Source organism: Ambystoma mexicanum, chromosome 7p (genome assembly GCF_040938575.1).
Source record: "Ambystoma mexicanum isolate Mex_15411 chromosome 7p, UKY_AmexF1_1, whole genome shotgun sequence".
NCBI lineage: Eukaryota > Metazoa > Chordata > Amphibia > Caudata > Ambystomatidae > Ambystoma > Ambystoma mexicanum.
This window is the reverse complement of record NC_090939.1, coordinates 550,740,949-550,762,044: the sequence shown is the minus strand read 5'-3', so window position 1 is coordinate 550,762,044 and position 21,096 is coordinate 550,740,949.

The window sequence follows — 21,096 nt, the reverse complement described above, 5'->3', positions numbered from 1 at the left end:
GCCAATGACTCTGTCCAACTCTTGTTTTGTCTTCTTCACACGTGGGCGGCCTCCGGAGTTTTCATCATGTGTCCTGCCTACTGTCCCAGCATCATTTGCAGTGTTGTAATTTGAATCACATTAAGCTGTTGATGCCAGTCAACACTGCCTGTCAATACACAGGTGTATGGTCAGCCTTTTGATACCATGCTAGGCATCCCTGCTTTGGTACTGGGGTGGAGGGGTGCTTGGCTTCTAGATATGGTACACATTGAATGCACAATGCACGTGATGTGTGAATTTGACATTGCACTGCCTTCACATTTCCTGGCACACACCATGGAGTGCTTGTACATGTAGGTAGTGAGTGGCGTACACATTTTCTGCACTGCATAGACCCACTTCCATGGAAACTGCCACCTTTCAACAGGTCTGATCACAGAAGCTATTCAAAGTAGACCCAGCATGCATGCCAGGTCATATGTTGTGTGTCACATGTCTGCTGGATGCCTTTGCTGTCGGTGTGTGTGTGTGTGTCGTGTGCTTCTGACATGTGTAGTGACCTTTTTTCTCTATATTTTTCAGGTGATGACGCAATGGAGGCGGAGGATGGTGTTGTCATGCCAGACACAGGGTTGGTAACACCACATCAACCCGGCACTAGTGGGGGTCGTGGGGTGGTAGGCCACGAAAACCCCCAAGTGCTGCAGTCCATCTTGTCTCTGGCTGCCTATGAGTCCAGCCTTGATGACGACTCTGACGTCCATGTTGAGTTGGATAAGCATCAAGTCCATGTGTCAGGGGTGAGTGATTCTGATGTGGACACTCCTCTGTCTGCGACACCTGCACTGAGGGATCAGACAGTCTTGGTTCCTCCGCCCGTGGTGGATCCGGACGCAGGGTCACCCTCCACACCAGTCACTGATGTGCCTGGGACATCACGTCGGCGGGGGCATGTAGTCGTGCAGCCGCAGGCGGTGCCAACACAGCGAGGAGCCCCAGTCCTTGGGTCCTGCAGGGGTCAAGCCCAGCAACGCGGTCGCCGCGCGCAACCGCTGTATACTGAGTGGGAGCAAGACATGACTGCCAATTCCGAATGGCAGGTGGCAGCAATGGAGAACATCGCTGAGAGCATGGAGCGTGTGGCCCGATCTGTGCTCCCCCCTGCTAGGCAGGTGCTTCTCCAGCAGCAGGCGGCACGGTCCACGGCCCGCTCGCTCAGGCTGGGCATGGCTGCCTCAAACAGGGCACGCCAGGCTGAAATGTCGTCTCTGCATCAAGCAATTGCTGCTCACGCAGAGGCGCACATGGATGCCCTGAGGGAGGAGTATGCTTCCCTCAGATCCACTCTGGGTGTCCTTCTGATGTCCCAGAGGCAGCAGGCAGAGGAGAGGTTTGCACAGCTTGAGCGTACCATCTCGGCTGAAAGAGTTGAGGTGTGCCAGGTAAATAGCGCTTGAGCAGTTAAATATTTCAGGATCAAGTCAATTAAACCTCATAGAATAGGCTGCAGCACCCTGTGGGAAAAGCGAGCACCTCAAACCCACTTAACAAGACAAATGTGACATTGAGTGTTCCCACATTGTGGATGCGCTGCCAGCAAAACACTTCAACATCCCAAGATAGAAAAAGTCCTCTTGCAAACTTCCTTTACAATGAATGTTCTGAAAAAACACAGGATTGAAGGTTTTGATAGTTTAATCTTCATCACATCCAGTGTGTTGATAGTTTAATCTTCATCACATCCAGTGTGTATTATAACGTCACAGAGTAATGTGCCAACACGTGTTTCAACCTCTCTCGGTCTTTCTCAAGGCAAAACTCTGTACAAGAAGTGTATGTATACAATATGGTAAAGCATGACAAGTCCCCATTCATAAACCAGGACATAAAAAACAAGGGCACAAACAAACATGGAAAATGAAAAAAGCAAATATACATTACCAGCGGAATAGATGTATCATAATCATAGGCAGCACATGAAAAAATAACAATTAACAAAATATAGAATGAAAAAATAGAAAACTGACAGAAAAACACACATATTACGATTTGTATGTGTATGAATTAAAATAGTCAGTGAAAGCCTTCTAAACTCATATCAATACACAAATAGTGCCATGCCATGATATGTGATCGTTGTGCATGTAGCTCTCCATGCAACATATAACATTGTGTATCCCTTCTGTATTCCAGATCGTGCATGTCATCGGCCGGTGCCAAACAACCACCAGTCCATCACACAACACCGAACCCAATGGGTCAAAACTTGAATTGCTCGTCTACAAGAACCCTATTTCAGCCTGATGCATATCAGCGGGCGGTGCAGTCCGCGTCCCCTTATAAAAGAAAAAAGGGGGAGAAAATAGAGAAAAGCAGCCTCCGGCCACGTGATCAATGGTCACGTGTACGGCGCCGTGCGTAAATCCCGGAAGAGAAAGGAAAGAAGTTGCGATAACGTGGTGATTAATCGCATATTCACACACGGATCGCATGGATTGTTAGCACTTGGTCAAAGCTGACGACAGCGAGAAATCGCTCGATGGAATATGTTGAATAAACAAGAAGAATGTAAAAACCAATTCACACCATGTTATGACATGGAATAATTGTAAATGTTAATTATCCTAAAAGATAAACCAATTAAGATTTTAAAATAATATTAAAGTATGTATCAGCTGGATTGGCCCATAGGTGCTGCGATAGTGCCTTGCCGGTCCAGTCAACCCCCGCAATGACACACACGATCAAAGAATCAACCGTGTTACCACACATGAACTCACCGTCTACAAAAACACATGCAATTCCGTATCGCTGTTGAGTCCGAGGGTGGTGCAACGTAACCTACAGATAGTACGTGCTTCTAATTGACGCAATAATGCTGAGCGGTCCCCACCTCTAGGGTGAGGTCTTGCCTGTAAAAGGCCTATAAACCTGATATTGCTCACATTTTCCATTTGATGCTGTTCCTGCCAATGTATGGCTAACGGTAATTTAGAATCAAACTTCCTCAAGCTTGCAAGGTGTTCCCTAATACGTACCCGTAATTCCCTAATAGTCAAACCCACATACACTTTACCACAGATGCACAAAATGGCATAAACCACAAATTTCGTCTTACAATTTAAAAAATCACGTATTTGAACTGATATACCATTATGACAGACAAAATTATCAGCCTGAATGGCAAATTGACAAAAATTGCATGAGGCACATTTAAAAAAGCCCTTAGGTTTGGGTGGTAACCATGATCTTGAGTTGGTGGAGTGAGTTGTGGGAGCTAAAAAGGAAGGACATAGATGCCCCTTAAGTGTGCGATTCCGCAAGAAAATAAATCTCGGATGATCAGCTATGTAGGGTGTGATATTGGAATCAAGTTGCAATAAATGCCAATGCTTATTCAATAATTTATATAACACCTCCGAATTCTGAACATATTTGGTATTGTGGCGTACATCGGAGAACCCAGTTAGTCTTTGCCTCCCCTGGTCCATCAACATTTCATCACGTGATATATCACTCACCCGATTTATGCCACTTTGGATACAACCATTTGAATATCCTCTTTGTTTGAACCGTGCTTGTATTTCTGACACCTCATTAGTAAATGTCTCCAAATTGCTACAATTGCGTCGTGCACGGTAAAATTCTCCAAACGGTATATTCTCTATCACTGAACGTTTATGACAACTTGTAGCTTGCAGAATCGAATTCACCGCTGTTGGTTTTCTAAAAGTTTGAGTCTGTATATGACCATTTGCAATCGTAATGACGAGATCCAAAAATTCCATTCTGTTATTACTTATATGTCCCACAAATTCAATCCCAAATGTATTGTTATTCAAATAATCAGTAAATTGCTGAAAAGTTTCTAAAGACCCACTCCAAACCACCAAAATATCATCAATGTATCTTTTCCATAGTACAATGTAGTTTTGAAATATATGCGTACTGTATATGTGATGATGTTCAAAAAAACCCATGAAGAGATTGGACAGGGAGGGTGCATACTTCGCCCCCATGGCTACTCCTCTAGTTTGTGCGTAATATTGACCGTTAAATAGAAACTGATTATGTTTGAGCGTAAATGCCAGAAATTCCTTAATCATTGAGATATGGTCAGCATGAGAAGCCGAGTGATTTCTAAAGGAAAAATCAATGGTATCAAGTGCCAAGTGATGCTGGATAGAGGTGTAAAGTGATTTCACATCATAAGTTATTAACGAGAAATGGTCTAACCACTTGATGGAAGTGAGAGTCTGCAGAGTATGGGTGGTGTCTCGTAGATAAGCGGGCAGTGTGGCAACCAAGCTTTTAATTGCGGTATCTATATATTGTGAGAGCCCTTCTGTGGCCCAACCTAGACCGCTTAGAATCGGTCTCACTTGTGGTAACTGAATATATTCTTTATGAATTTTAGGTAAAAAGTACATAGTCGGCATAACTGGAGCCGTCCGATACAGAAAACATTTTTCGTCATCAGTAATGAGTCCACGTGAGTGCCATTTTTGAATTAGGTCAGACAGATTGGCCACCGTTTGAAGAGTAGGATTCCCTGCCAATAATCGGTAACAACCGGGAGTAGCAAGATGATCATTGGCCATCTGAATATAATCATCTCTATTCAGTAGAACAATATTGCCGCCTTTATCGGCTTCCTTAATGACTATATCCTGATCCAACATCAATGTAGTTAACGCCTGTTGTTCAACCTCGGAGAGATTATTGTGATGTCGGAATCTATTCTTGGGGTGATCCATAAGAAGATACAAATCTTGTAAAACAGCCTGATGAAAGGTATCTATAACACTCTCATCATGTGACTGTGGTACAAATTTAGATGGTTTCTTATGTTCTACCATTTGAAGTGGTAACTGTTGTATACCTAATTCCTGTTCTAACTGACCTTGCTGACGGTCAGGAGCCTCTGACAAGGACAACAATAATGCTGTATCTTCAATATCTGATATCGTGATAGGACTGGGGGAACTGGGAATATTCCTGGGTGAAAATTGCTTGACCTGTGTATGAAAGAATTTTTTGAGCTTCAACTTCCGTATAAACTTAAACAGATCTATTTGGAAATCAATAAGGTCAGGTTGACGACTAGGTGCAAATGAAAGACCTTTATTCAAAAGAGACACTTCAGCCGTGGTAAGAACTCTGGAGGAAAGATTGTGTATTAGATTTTCAGAATAGATTTGGCTTGGAGGTTCCTGAGACTGGCCCTGGTTTGGCGTTTGTTTGCAATGTGCCCTGTACCTTGCCCTGGATCCTCTTCCTCTTCTTCCTCTGAAGATACGTTGGGTGTTGCAGTAGCTCGCCCTAAAGGGACAGTGAATCTAACATGTTTATTAACGGGAGCATTATAATTGGAAAAATTTCCTTTCTTGTACCTTTTAATTTCTGCCATAAAACCTCTCCTGCGTAGTGCAGAGGAGGTATTTGGATTCTCTCCCACTGAACCTTCTGAAATGCTCACGGGTTCTTCCTCAGAATCAACCTCTGAGGAAGCTGGACTTCCTGTTGGTGTTTTAACTGTTGGACCTGTGTTGTCTTTATCATACTTGGCTTGGAACGTGTACACTCGATCATTCTTGTAATCTCTCTCATCCCTGAAAAATTTGCGAAATTTACGAATTTTGATCTTGTCCTGGTGATCTTTCAATATATTGTGCATAGTAGTATAGTTTTTGTCTTTGACTGCCTTTGGATTGCCCAGTGCTTCAATTTCTTTATGTAAGGCCTCAATTTGAGTTGAAACTCTTTCATGTTCACGTTCGGCATGTGTGATCAAAAGTTGCAACATTTTTTCTGAACTAACCGTGAGATTTTCCTCCCATTCACAAGCTAGGTCTTGATCAGCATCATTAGTGAAAGCAGGAAAGATCAGAATTCTGAGTCCTCTTGGTATCATTTTGTGCTCTAAATAATTAGCAAGTGAAACTTTTGAAGTGTCTCTTTTGAATAAAGGTCTTTCATTTGCACCTAGTCGTCAACCTGACCTTATTGATTTCCAAATAGATCTGTTTAAGTTTATACGGAAGTTGAAGCTCAAAAAATTCTTTCATACACAGGTCAAGCAATTTTCACCCAGGAATATTCCTAGTTCCCCCAGTCCTATCACGATATCAGATATTGAAGATACGGCATTATTGTTGTCCTTGTCAGAGGCTCCTGACCGTCAGCAAGGTCAGTTAGAACAGGAATTAGGTATACAACAGTTACCACTTCAAATGGTAGAACATAAGAAACCATCTAAATTTGTACCACAGTCACATGATGAGAGTGTTATAGATACCTTTCATCAGGCTGTTTTACAAGATTTGTATCTTCTTATGGATCACCCCAAGAATAGATTGCGACATCACAATAATCTCTCCGAGGTTGAACAACAGGCGTTAACTACATTGATGTTGGATCAGGATATAGTCATTAAGGAAGCCGATAAAGGCGGCAATATTGTTCTACTGAATAGAGATGATTATATTCAGATGGCCAATGATCATCTTGCTACTCCCGGTTGTTACCGATTATTGGCAGGGAATCCTACTCTTCAAACGGTGGCCAATCTGTCTGACCTAATTCAAAAATGGCACTCACGTGGACTCATTACTGATGACGAAAAATGTTTTCTGTATCGGACGGCTCCAGTTATGCCGACTATGTACTTTTTACCTAAAATTCATAAAGAATATATTCAGTTACCACAAGTGAGACCGATTCTAAGCTGTCTAGGTTGGGCCACAGAAGGGCTCTCACAATATATAGATACCGCAATTAAAAGCTTGGTTGCCACACTGCCCGCTTATCTACGAGACACCACCCATACTCTGCGGACTCTCACTTCCATCAAGTGGTTAGACCATTTCTCGTTAATAACTTATGATGTGAAATCACTTTACACCTCTATCCAGCATCACTTGGCACTTGATACCATTGATGTTTCCTTTAGAAATCACTCAGCTTCTCATGCTGACCATATCTCAATGATTAAGGAATTTCTGGCATTTACGCTCAAACATAATCAGTTTCTATTTAACGGTCAATATTACGCACAAACTAGAGGAGTAGCCATGGGGGCGAAGTATGCACCCTCCCTGTCCAATCTCTTCATGGGTTTTTTTGAACATCATCACATATACAGTACGCATATATTTCAAGACTACATTGTACTATGGAAAAGATACATTGATGATATTTTGGTGGTTTGGAGTGGGTCTTTAGAAACTTTTCAGCAATTTACTGATTATTTGAATAACAATACATTTGGGATTGAATTTGTGGGACATATAAGTAATAACAGAATGGAATTTTTGGATCTCGTCATTACGATTGCAAATGGTCATATACAGACTCAAACTTTTAGAAAACCAACAGCGGTGAATTCGATTCTGCAAGCTACAAGTTGTCATAAACGTTCAGTGATAGAGAATATACCGTTTGGAGAATTTTACCGTGCACGACGCAATTGTAGCAATTTGGAGACATTTACTAATGAGGTGTCAGAAATACAAGCACGGTTCAAACAAAGAGGATATTCAAATCGTTGTATCCAAAGTGGCATAAATCGGGTGAGTGATATATCACGTGATGAAATGTTGATGGACCAGGGGAGGCAAAGACTAACTGGGTTCTCCGATGTACGCCTCATTACCAAATATGTTCAGAATTCGGAGGTGTTATATAAATTATTGAATAAGCATTGGCATTTATTGCAACTTGATTCCAATATCACACCCTACATAGCTGATCATCCGAGATTTATTTTCTTGCGGAATCGCACACTTAAGGGGCATCTATGTCCTTCCTTTTTAGCTCCCACAACTCACTCCACCAACTCAAGATCATGGTTACCACCCAAACCTAAGGGCTTTTTTAAATGTGCCTCATGCAATTTTTGTCAATTTGCCATTCAGGCTGATAATGTTGTCTGTCATAATGGTTTATCAGTTCAAATACATGATTTTTTGAATTGTAAGACGAAATTTGTGGTTTATGCCATTTTGTGCATCTTTGGTAAAGTGTATGTGGGTTCGACTATTAGGGAATTACGGGTACGTATTAGGGAACACCTTGCAAGCTTGAGGAAGTTTGATTCTAAATTACCGTTAGCCATACATTGGCAGGAACAGCATCAAATGGAAAATGTGAGCAATATCAGGTTTATAGGCCTTTTACAGGCAAGACCTCACCCTAGAGGTGGGGACCGCTCAGCATTATTGCGTCAATTAGAAGCACGTACTATCTGTAGGTTACGTTGCACCACCCTCGGACTCAACAGCGATACGGAATTGCATGTGTTTTTGTAGACGGTGAGTTCATGTGTGGTAACACGTTTGATTCTTTGATCGTGTGTGTCATTGCGGGGGTTGACTGGACCGGCAAGGCACTATCGCAGCACCTATGGGCCAATCCAGCTGATACATACTTTAATATTATTTTAAAATCTTAATTGGTTTATCTTTTAGGATAATTAACATTTACAATTATTCCATGTCATAACATGGTGTGAATTTGTTTTTACATTCTTCTTGTTTATTCAACATATTCCATCGAGCGATTTCTCGCTGTCGTCAGCTTTGACCAAGTGCTAACAATCCATGCGATCCGTGTGTGAATATGCGATTAATCACCACGTGATCGCAACTTCTTTCCTTTCTCTTCCGGGATTTACGCACGGCGCCGTACACGTGACCATTGATCACGTGGCCGGAGGGTGCTTTTCTCTATTTTCTCCCCCTTTTTTCTTTTATAAGGGGACGCGGACTGCACCGCCCGCTGATATGCATCAGGCTGAAATAGGGTTCTTGTAGACGAGCAATTCAAGTTTTGACCCATTGGGTTCGGTGTTGTGTGATGGACTGGTGGTTGTTTGGCACCGAGCGATGACATGCACGATCTGGAATACGGAAGGGATACACAATGTTATATGTTGCATGGAGAGCTACATGCACAACGATCACATATCATGGCATGGCACTATTTGTGTATTGATATGAGTTTAGAAGGCTTTCACTGACTATTTTAATTCATACACATACAAATCGTAATATGTGTGTTTTTCTGTCAGTTTTCTCTTTTTTCATTCTATATTTTGTTAATTGTTATTTTTTCATGTGCTGCCTATGATTATGATATATCTATTCCGCTGGTAAGGTATATTTGCTTTTTTCATTTTCCATGTTTGTTTGTGCCCTTGTTTTTTATGTCCTGGTTTATGAATGGGGACTTGTCATGCTTTACCATATTATATACATACACTTCTTGTACAGAGTTTTGCCTTGAGAAAGACCGAGAGAGGTCGAAACACGTGTTGGCACATTACTCTGTGACGTTATAATACACACTGGATGTGATGAAGATTAAACTATCAACACACTGGATGTGATGAAGATTAAACTATCAAAACCTTCAATCTAGTGTTTTTTCAGAACATTCATTGTAAAGGAAGTTTGCAAGAGGATTTTTTCTATCTTGGGATGTTGAAGTGTTTTGCTGGCAGCGCATCCACAATGTGGGAACACCCAATGTCACAACTACCATCTCGGCTGAGCTACAGGCTTGCCGGGAGGTGCAGCGGTTGTCCAGCCAGGCCTTGCAGGAGGAACTCCGTGTTACACGTGCTACCTTGCAAGAGGAAGCACGTGTATCACGTGAGGTTCTGCATGCAGACCTATGTCACATCGCCACACAGAACCAGGCTCACCCGTCTGGCAGACTTGCTGCCGACGAGGGGCAAGCTGCGGCTAGGCGTGGCCAGGCTACTGTGCCACGTCCTCCTTTACAGGATGAGCCAGACTCGGACGACCATCTATCTCCCACATAGGTCGGGCTGTGCAGGCGTTGAGCCCATGGAGGTTTTTTTTTGGCTCAGCATCATCGCATGTGGATGTTGAGCAGCACCCTGTACCTCCCCCCTCCTGGGTGCCTCCCCTCCCCCCGGGTCATATGTGGCCATTTTTGATTTTTCTTTTAGTTTAGTTAGTTAAGTTTCTGTTTGATAGTTAGTTTAAATAGGTAATGTAGGTTTTCCATTGTTAGTGTAATTAGTTAATAGTTGATTTAGTTTAAAATTGCTAGTCTATTGTGCTTTCATGTGACGGTGCGGTGCTTTGTGGCTTTTGAAGGCATCCACTGTCTGTTCCAGCTGGGCCCTTCATGGTTGTCTTGTGTATGTGTTTGCTGCTTGGGGTCCTTGACTCACATATGCCACTCCTGCCTCCCTTATCCATGGGCTCGCAAGGATGGTTCGGTGTTACAGAATATTACAAAAGGGATTTGGACTGTCATATCTGTGGCATGTCTTATGCTGTGTGACTTGTGTTGACACCCCTAGTGGGGATGATTTTGGTGTTATTGTCCACTGTTCAGCTTTTGCTAGATGGGGTGTGTCATGATTAATGTGTACATTGATTGCTATGTATTGTGTAGTATGTTTCATATCTTTCCTGTACACGTGCTTGTTGCAATTCATGCTGTAGATAGTGTTCCACACTTTGGATGTGAAAGACGGACTGATGGTGTGATTTGTGATGTTGCCTCTGACATGGTCAAGTAATGAGATGCCTGATTAGACACACACAGATGACTTTGAAGCATTAATCATGTGTTTCATGCCCTTTCTGCAGGGGGATGAGCCTCCAGAGCACCTTTGGCAGCAGACATGGCCCATTGGACGACGGAATTCTGGACCTGTTTGTTGGTGCCCACATGCACATGTGTGCAGAGGCACAGTGATTGCAGACCCACATCCTAAAACTGCTGACATGTTCCAAGGAACTCCAGGCAAGGTGAGCATCACAGGGGGGCCACGACACAGCAAAGCTTGCACCAGGCGAGTTGCACATGCAGGCTTAGTCACAGCACTGAGGGTGAGCTTAGACGAATATTGGTGTTGAAGCACACAATGCAGCTCAGATGTGTTGGTGGACTGATGGCTGTTGATTGTAAGGTTGTCTGGGACACATGCAGGGGCAGTGGCACATACCCTCCGGTACACCAAGGTCCATTGAGGCACTTGTATCAACCATGTAGCCTTCCGAGACATGGAAAGGGGCAGCTCACATGGACATACAGCAAGGGACATACTTGGGTGCAGTGCATGTCTTTTCCATGTACTTTATGATTAATGCACTGCCAACTTTGTTTCGGTCATGGTGGTACGCAACTAGCTCTGTCATGGCTTGCTATATGGGTCTGTCTGCTTACCCAGGGAACATTGCATGTTGTGTGAGTTGTGACACATTGGTGTTCCATTTGCCACGCACCCACCAGCGGCTGACTTACTGCATTGACTGTGTATGACCCGTCACAGGGGTGATGTTATATATGGGCACGAAGCATCGACCGCAGATTGTCTGTTTGTAGAGTAGTTTGTTGCTATGGGGCATGTTTGGTGTTGTGTTTTTGTGTAATTGGCACGTACAGGTTCTTGACTGTGGCTCTCGTTGCAGCATTGCAGTGCTCCTGTAACCAGACCTGAGAGTGCGCAGGCAGGAGGCCAGCACTCAAAACCAGAGCTAAGTGTCTTGTTGTTTTTCTTTTGAACTGCTCTGCATAGGCTTGCTGGGGAGTGTACTAATGCATGGATGTATGTATGGTTCAATTTGGTATGTTTTTTCTCCCTAATCACCCGTGATCCTATGCAATTTTGAAACCCGTACCCTCTACCCGGTGTTCCTGCTTCCCGTACCTATCCAAGCAACGTTCCCTGACCCTCTTTCCCCGCTGGGGTTGCGGATGCCTGTGTAAGCCCCGAACTTGCAGGCGCCAAAACCCTAGAGGGGGTGGTTGGTTCGTACCACTCCTGAGCCTGGACTACAGAAGGCCATGACAATGATGTCCAAGTTTGTTTGGATTGTGTATGTGTTCATGCAGGTTGTACATTTTCGTGCATTCCCTAGTTTCATGTGTCATTCCTGATCCCCTCTCCTGCCACTCATTCCAGTCATCCAGTGTGTCAACACCTGTCCTGACTGCATATCCCTGAACCTCCTTCCCTACCAGGGTCTCAGGGGCCTGTGTGAGTTTGACCTTGCAGGCACCCGGGACATGGTGGGGGTGGTTGTTTCGTGACACTCCCGCGCTTGTACAGGGGACCTGTGACAGTACACATCTGTTCATGGTGCATCATCCAATGTTATGTACCACACATGTCTCACATCCTGTCGTGACATTGTTTGCTGCGCTACCTTGGTTGTTGCATCATTGTGGTAGTACTTGGCCTTTGTGTGGTAGTGCTACGTCAAGTCACCTACTGGAGGGTGTTCTGGTTCGTTTTTCTGGCTTGGATTTTGTGATTTTGGACACTGATTATGAGGGTGCAGGCACCTTTTTACACACAAGGTGGGAGATGGTGACGAAGGGTGAAGGTGATCCTGTGGCCAGGTGGAATTGAGGTTTGAAGGCTCCATGACCCAGGTGCAGTTGTTCAGCGGGTCATGGTCATTTGTGAGGGAGGGGGGGGGTTGTTGTTGATAGTTGCCTTGCCCTGCAGTGTGATGGGAACTCTGACATTGTAATGGTGGTATCCTATGTACATGTTGTGTTCTGCTGATCAATGCCTGTTCATGTGTTGTGTTTTCCTTTCAGGTGTGAGGGGATAGTTGTGGTTTGACATGCTGGGGTGTACACATGGTGAATGTTCACATGTGATGTGTAGAGAACACTGATGGTCACTTGAGTGCACATGCATATGTGGAGTGCATGTCCTTGCAGAACCACACACTTGCACTCTGATGCACTACATGTACTCCCACCCTTGCATATCCACGTCTACACTGTTTGCCTTCTGGTGCCCACTGTGTCCCTGCAGCATATGTTCTGTGACCGATTATGGATCCTGTACATGCCTAATTTGCTGTTTGATGTGGTCTGTCACTTAGATGTGATGCTCAAGGTGTGCATCACACACAATGGTTGTTCACTGTGCTGTGCGCTGAGCAGTGTGTTGCAGGAGTAGGACACTGCACACATGAGCTGCAGTGTTGATTTTGCAATGCATAATGTGCATGTAGACAGGCATTCATTGTTATGTTACGTCTACGACTCTTGTAATGCATTTGGAAATGACTTATTTTGGGTGGGAGATTTTGTTGGTCTGTCATTTCATCTGATTCCGGGTCAGGCATCATTGTCTGATGCCACTGTACATTTAGGACATGGCAATGTGTACCTTATCGTTACTGTGTTGGTGTATGGGTATTGCTTGCCATGTCATGTTGTGGTTTGGGAGGGTTTAAGTGACATGACAGTGATGGCCATGGCCTGTTTTGCAGGTGGGTGTGATGCATACCTTGCATGTCAGGGTCATCCGATTCTCAGAGCAACTAGCTGGGGGTAGATTTCTCTCCGCGGCAGGGCCCTCCCCCTGGAACAGACTTCCTGCCTGACTTGAACTTGGGGGAACCATCTCCAGTTCTGGAAGCACCTCAAGACCTCCCTCTTTGCTTCTGCTTACTCTCTGCCTCTCCCTTGCAGAATTCTTCACTGGAACTGCACTGGAGCTGCAACTGGGCCACTCACACCGACCTCGGTCCCTGGCCAAGCCACTCTCCACTTGCACTGGCTCCCTGGCAACCCCTGCACTGCAGTATTGTCTCTCTATCCCTACAGCCCACCCTTCCCAGCACTTGTCTGCACTTACCTTTGCAGTTGCCACCAGCCGACCTATGTATTATTTTTTTGGGCTACTTCCCCTGTACTGGACTCCCCCCCACCCTTCCCCTTGCACTTTTCCCTTCCCCCTACCCCTGCACTTGCACGATCTCAATGACACCTGGCCTAGTAGTACTGTTGTCTGTCTTCCCTTGTTCCCCCCCCCTGCCTCATCGCGCCTTCAAATACTTGTGTATGGGCCATATCATGTCATATGTCATATGTGTGCCTTTTGGTCACACAGGATAGCTTGTGTTTAAGTAGCTAGGGATGCAGACGATGTGGCACTTCCATGGCAACTATCTCAGGGTGGTAGGGTTGTGACAGTTGACTGTCTCTTTGTCATTATCGATTGTCACCTGGTATGTGCCAGGCCTGTGTGCACTCCGCAGGGGTGAGAGTTTAGGTGAAAAATGTGGCCACAAGCTGGGTCCGGGCTTCTTCGCCACGTGCACTGTCCCCTCCCATGGGCAGCGCCTGTGCCTGTGGTTGGGGATGGGGGGCACCACCATGTCCACCGGGACACCCTGCCGTGTTGCAACATTATGCAGGACACATGCTGCCACAATGATCCTGCACACTACTGGTGGTGCATAGAGTAGTTGCCCACCAGAGCGGTCAAGGGAGCGGAAACGTGACTGGAGCACTCCGAATGTGCGCTCCACTATGCCCCTGGTTGCAATATGGGCGGGTTTGTATCTTACCTGGGGTGGTGTGGTGGGATTCCGGATTGGCGTCATCATGTGGTTGCTCAGAGGGTAGGCACTGTCCCCTGGGGAGGTGATAATAGTTGATATTATTAGGGTTTGGATATTTGTCTGTGTGTGACTTGCATGCATGTGCAAGGGCATTTGTACTGACCTAGGAGCCATGTGTCGCCATGCTGCCCAGCTTCCAGGGCCCGGCTCAGGGCAGACATTCTGTATATGAAACTGTCATGGGTGGAGCCAGGGTAGTTTGCATAGACAGAGGTGATGATTCCCTTTGCATTGCATACCACCTGTACATTGATAGAATGCCAGTGCTTGCGGTTTTGGTAGATGTGCTCAGTGGCCCTAGGTGGACGTAGGGCCACATGGGTGCAATCTATGGCACCAAGCACTTTGGGGAAGTGTGCCACCCTGAAAAAATCCAGGACAACTGCCTGCCTTTCTGCGGGTGTTCTGGGCATGTATATCTGCCTCCGGACTGAGGGGCGCGCTGTCATGATTGCCAGTACCTGGTGTAGGCAGCGTGACTGCGTGGCCTGTGAGACCACCCCCCCACTATGGCAGTGGTCCGCTGAAATGACCCAGTTGCCAAAAAATGCAGGACATTGAGCAGCTTCTCCAAGGGGCTCAATGCTTGGGAGCAAAGGGTGGGGGATGTAAGTTCATCTTCCCACTCCCTGACCAGGTCTAGGATGATATGGGGTGGAAACCTATACCTGCCGTAGACCTGGTCGTCAGGCATCCCAAAAAGGCTTGTCCGTGGTGCGAAAATGCGTGCCCTGGCTATTCTCCTCCTCCTGCGGTGTCCCACGATCAGTGCAGCGACAAATGGGGCATTCATCGTAGCTGTATATACGCGTTTGTTGTTTGCGCGCACTTTTATGCTGTGCGCGCGGACGCTTCCTCCTGCCTTCGTGTGGGCAGACGCGTTGACGCCTGTGTACGTCTTTTGCCTGCGCGGGTTTCCCGTATTCAGATACGTGGTAAAACTGTACGTCCGAGTGTCATCGCGTGTGATCGGAGGAAAGTGAGCGTACACGCGATTGGCCTGGGTACGTGTGTTTTGGGGTGCGCGGGAAGTTCCACACGCGATTAGCCTGGGTACGTGTGTTCCGGGGTGCGCGGGAACTTTCACACGCGATTGGTGGAAATCCACGTGTGTTCTGTCATCACGTGCAATGAGGGGAACACCCGCGCGCGTCACGTCACAGACGCGCTCACGCGCTAAGGGCCTTTGGTCCAATGAAATCGCATATGCGTGCTGCCGTGCATACGCACTAAGGGCCTTTCCTCGAATTACACGCTGACGTGCAGATTTTTCACGTGCCAAATCACTCTGTATCAAGCTGGCCACGCGTAAGCACACGGAAGACCACGCTCCTGCCCAGAAGGCCGAACTACTGCCCCCAGAGCCCCGAGCACGCTCCCACCTGCCATCTGCTGCTGCCTGACTACCTGCTGCCCACGTGCCCTGCCATTTGCTGCCTGCACAACAGCCAGACCACCCCTGCTGGAACCGAAGACTCCCGACTGGGATTCCATCGCTCCACAGCCCAGCCCCAGGACCCAGTTGCCCACCCACTCCTGCCTCTGGGGTTGTCATGTCAGGGCAAACACCATCTGAGACCACTGACAACCCCGGCCAGAGAGGCAGAGGGGCACCAGCTTCAGTGCCACCGAAGTTGGTGTCCTGGTGGAGCAAGTCCTGGGGCAGTATGATGCCCTCTTCGGAAGTTCCCGCGCCGAAAAGGAAGGACGGACTCGGATCTGGACTGACATCGTGACTGCCATCAATGCGGAGGGGGTGGCAGTCCGCGACTTACAACATATCAAGAAGCGCTGGGAGGACTTCAGGTACAGGACCTTGAACAAGGCCCGGCGCCTCTTGAAGGCAGCGGATGCCAAGGGGCGCCGGGGCCACTTGTCGGAAGAACAGATGAGGGTCGTGGAACCCATATCCCAAGCGCTCCACGTCCAGGTCCTTGAGAGGCAGACCCGTCTGGAGTCGAGTGGTAAGTGTACATGCATCCTGATTGTGAGCAGTGCGTGTGGTGATTTTTCAGTAGTGTGCAGGTTGCACATCTGTTTGTATGGGGTCGAGTATGGGTGGGGGTGTACAGGGCCGTGGGGCTAACACATGCGAGGGCTGGAATGTGTGAGACATGGATGGTGCTTGTGTGTGTAGGCTTGCATGCCAAATGCAGTCGTGTGGGCACACATGTTTGGATGAATGTGTATGTAAGTAGACATGTCCGTGATGTCACGCATGTATGCTGTTTTCATCTGCATGTATCAGCACTGTGTACATGTGCATGTGTGTGTATTTGACAAGGGTGCAACAGTGATGCAACATGGATGCATGTGACAGCGGCATGTGGAAGCCTGATCGGCAGATGTGACATGGATGACCGTCTGAACACTGCGACACTTGGCAGAGGTGTACACATGCATGCAAGTGTGGTGGTGTGTGTACATGTGTGGTGCACTTCCTGTGTTGAATGTGATGTCTGGCTCACCTTTGCCTGCACATGCTATTGTATGTGTATGGATGGTGCTGGCAGTTGTGGTATGGCTCATGTGTGCGAGTTGAAATGACATGTGTGTTGGGGATTGTGATGACATGTCTGAGGTTTGCCAATGCCACTCATGTACAACTGTCATGTGTGTATGTGTCCATTGTACAGTGCCCTGATGCCTGTGTTTTATTTCTCCCTGTCTGCAGCGTCAACTGATGAAGAGGGTGGAGAAGGTGCTGTGGAGCACAGCGGCGGGGATCCCACCGCCAGCCGGAGATGCAAGGCTGGCTCCCCTCCCATGTTGTGATCTCGTCAGGGAGTGAGGAGTCCGGTGCCGCGTCCCAGGCCGCAGCTGCCGGGGGGCGGTCCAAGAGGCAGAGGTTGGAGTTGGACTCCTCGGCAGCAGAAGGGGCAGCTGGGACCCCACAGGGCCCAACAGGGGAAGATGGCACAGAGTCATCCAGGTTGGTGGGGGGTTTGGTGGAGGAGGAGGCCGTGCAAGCAACAGAGACGGGGTCTGGAGGTGGGGATCCCTGGTGCTAGTGGTGCAGTGCAGGACCAGGGACAGGAGGCAGCACAGGCCGCCGCAGAGGTGCCTGTGTGCAATCCTGTCCCTGATCCTGTCCCTGCATCATCTTGCACCAGCAGGGATGCCTACGTCCAGATCCGTTTTCAGGCAGGGGATGAGCTCAGGTCAACTGGCCTTCCTCTGCCTGCGGACGTTGCTATCCGGGTCTGGGTTGAGCCTGTTCTGAGTGGTGTGGCGTTGCGTCAACGGGCCATGCGAGGTGACCTGCAGTCTTTTCATGAGGAGACTGCACGTCATCCTGAATGGCTCGTTGACCACGTCAGCCTGCTGGGACAGGTCACCCAGGCCGGATTCCTCCGTATGATGGGGCTTGCTACGACCCCCTCCTCAACTGGACCCCCTACGCGCCGGTCGTCCTCCGTGCCATCTTCCCACCCATCAGTCACCTGGGTGCCCTGTGGAGCTGCCTCTGACGGTGCGGCCAGGCTGGTGGAGGAGGCATCCCTGCCACAGTCGGGAGTCGGACGTCCAGCAGGGGTGGCCACATCAACGACTGCACCCCAGCCGGCGGAGGATGTGCAGGCAGCAGGAGGCAGTGCACGGGCAGAGGCACAGCAGCAGCAGCAACGTGGTGGGAGCCATGAAGGCTCGGGGCCTTCAACATTGGAGGGACAGGCATCGGCCAGAGAGCAGGAGGACCCAGGACAGAGAGTGTCTTCCGTGTGGCAGCGGTTGGGCCACGCCATAGATTCGGAGCGGCAGCGGGCGGAAGAGGCACGGCTCACAATGGTCAGGGTGGAGAACTCCATGCGGAGGGCCCTGAGACGGGCCGAGTGCCTCGAGGCAATCCGTGGGGGTTTGGAGATGGACACGTCGACGGCCCTGCGGACCCTCGGGGCCATGGAGGAGGACCGCCTCCGAGACATTGAGCAGGAGTTCGATGATGCCCTGGCCCGGGACATCCACAAGTGAGCCGTCAAACTAGCCCGCTGCCCTTGTACATAGTTATGTAGGTAGGGTTAGGTTTCATTTTTTTTTTTATTTCATTTGGACCTTTTGGACATTGGCCACATTTTTGTATATAGTTTATTTTATTAGTTAGTGTAGTTAGATAGGTTTCCTTTCTTTTGGTGGGATAATGGACCCTGGCTTGTTCCCATGTACATAATTCACTGTTGGATTGTATTTTTAACCATGGAGCAATCGCTTTCTTTTGTATTTCCCATTGGATTTTGTTTTGTGGACAGTGACTTTGGACACCATTACTTTGGGATATGATTTTTGGTTTTGCTTTTCTTCACGTACATGCTTCTTTTGATTTTTGTACATTCACATTTATGTTTCTTTATTTTTGATTCTATTTATGTTTGCTTTAATACAATTTTTTTTATCACACTTCAATGTGTAGTATCATCTCATTGGTTTCATGCATTTCATGATATGGGTTTTGAGATTCACTGACACCCATTGGGTGTATGTGAGGGAAAGGTGTTTGTTTCGGAACTTGCAATTGGTGTTCTGTCATGTAATTGCCAATTATGAGTGGGTGGATGCAATACTCGGGTGGGTGTTTCGCATTTGGAGGCTGCCCATAGGGACCAGGGATCTAGATTGTGATGACAAGTTGGCTGGGGAACATGAGTTGGACATGGGTGGGGGCCTGCTGGCAGGTGCCCCCACAGTGCTGGGGGTGGGGGTGGTGGGGAACATGAGTTGGACATGGGTGGGGGCCTGCTGGCAGGTGCCCCACAGTGCTGGGGGGTGGGGGGTGGGGAACATGAGTTGCACATGGGTGGGGGCCTGCTGGCAGGTGCCCCACAGTGCTGGGGGGTGGGGGTGGTGGGAGACATGGGTGGGGGCCTGGTGGAGGGTGCCCCTGCACTGCTGGGGGTGGGGGTTGTGGGAGACATGGGTGAGGGCCTGGTGGAGGCCGCCCCTGGTGGCTGGGGGGTGGGGGTGGTGGGAGACATGGGTGGGGGCCTGGTGGAGGCCACCCCTGGTGGCTGGGGGGTGGGGGTGCTGGGAGACATGGGTGGGGGCCTGGTGGAGGCTGCCCCTGGTGGCTGGGGGGTGGGGGTGCTGGGAGACATGGGTGGGGGCCTGGTGGTGGGTTCCCCACAGTGCTGGGGAGTGGGGGTGGTGTGAGACATGGGTGGGGGTGGGGTGGAGGGTGACCCTGCACAGCTGGGGGGTGGGGGTGGTGGGAGACATGGGTGGGGGCCTGGTGAAGGGTGACCCTGCACTGCTGGGGGGTGGGGGTGGTGGGAGACATGGGTGGGGGCCTGGTGGAGGCTGCCCCTGGTGGCTGGGGGGTGGGGGTGCTGGGAGACATGGGTGGGGGCCTGGTGGTGGGTGCCCCTGCACTTCTGGGGGGTGGGGGTGGTGGGGAACATGAGTTGGACATGGGTGGGGGCCTGCTGGCAGGTGCCCCACAGTGCTGGGGGCTGGGGTGGTGGGAGACATGGGTGGGGGCCTGGTGGAGGGTGACCCTGCACTGCTGGGGGGTGGGGGTGGTGGGAGACATGGGTGGGGGCCTGGTGGAGGATGACCCTGCACTGCTGGGGGTTGGGGGTGGTGGGAGACATGGGTGGGGGCCTGGTGGAGGCCGCCCTTGGTGGCTGGGGGGTGGGGGTGCTGGGAGACATGGGTGGGGGCCTGGTTGTGGGTGCCCCTGAACTGCTGCGGGGTGGGGGTGGTGGGAGACATGGGTGGGGGCCTGGTGGAGGGTGACCCTGCACTGCTGGGGGGTGGGGGTGGTGGGAGACATGGGTGGGGGCCTGGTGGAGGGTGACCCTGCACTGCTGAGGGGTGGGGGTGGTGGGAGACATGGGTGAGGGCCTGCTGGCAGGTGCCCCACAGTGCTGCGGGGTGGGGGGGTGGGGAACATGAGTTGGACATGGTTTGGGGCCTGGTGGAGGGTGCCCCTACACTGCTGGGGGGTGGTGGGAGACATGGGTGGGGGCCTGGTGGAGGGTGCCCGTGGTGGCTGGGGTGCAGGGGGACATGCGTTGGTGGGCAGTAGTGCAAGTTGACATGTGGGTTGGCTGGGGGGCATGGCCATGGTGGATGGGGTGCCTGCAGGACATGTGCAGGGTATGCCCCTGTGGTGTGAGCCACCTGCAGGGGCCGTGGAGGGTGTAGAGGGAATACCTGGGAGGACCCACATGTGCAATTCACGTGTGGTGCTCCCCGCGCACCCCTGTAATACACGTACCCTGATGAGATCGCGTATGGAACTTCCCACGCACCCCCTGTAATACACGTACCCTGATGGAATTGCGTGTGTAACTTCCCGCGCACCCCCGAAATACACGTACCCCGCTCAATCGCGTGTGTAACTTCCCGTGCACCCCCGAAATACACGTACCCCGCTCAATCGCGTGTGTAACTTCCCGCGCACCCCCGAAATACACGTACCCCGCTCAATCGAGTGTGCAACTTCCCGTGCACCCCCGAAATACATGTACCCGCTCAATCGCGTGTGTAACTTCCCACGCACCCCTGAAATACACGTACCCTGCTCAATCACACGTGTAACTTCCCGCGCACCCCCAAAATACACGTGCCCCGCTCAATCGCGTTTGTAACTTCCCGCGCACCCCCGAAATACACGTGCCCCGCTCGCACAGGCCTAATTGCTGTATGTTGCCACTTTTGTAATGCGCAGGGACTCTACCGCCTGCCTTCGTGTGGCGGACGTGTT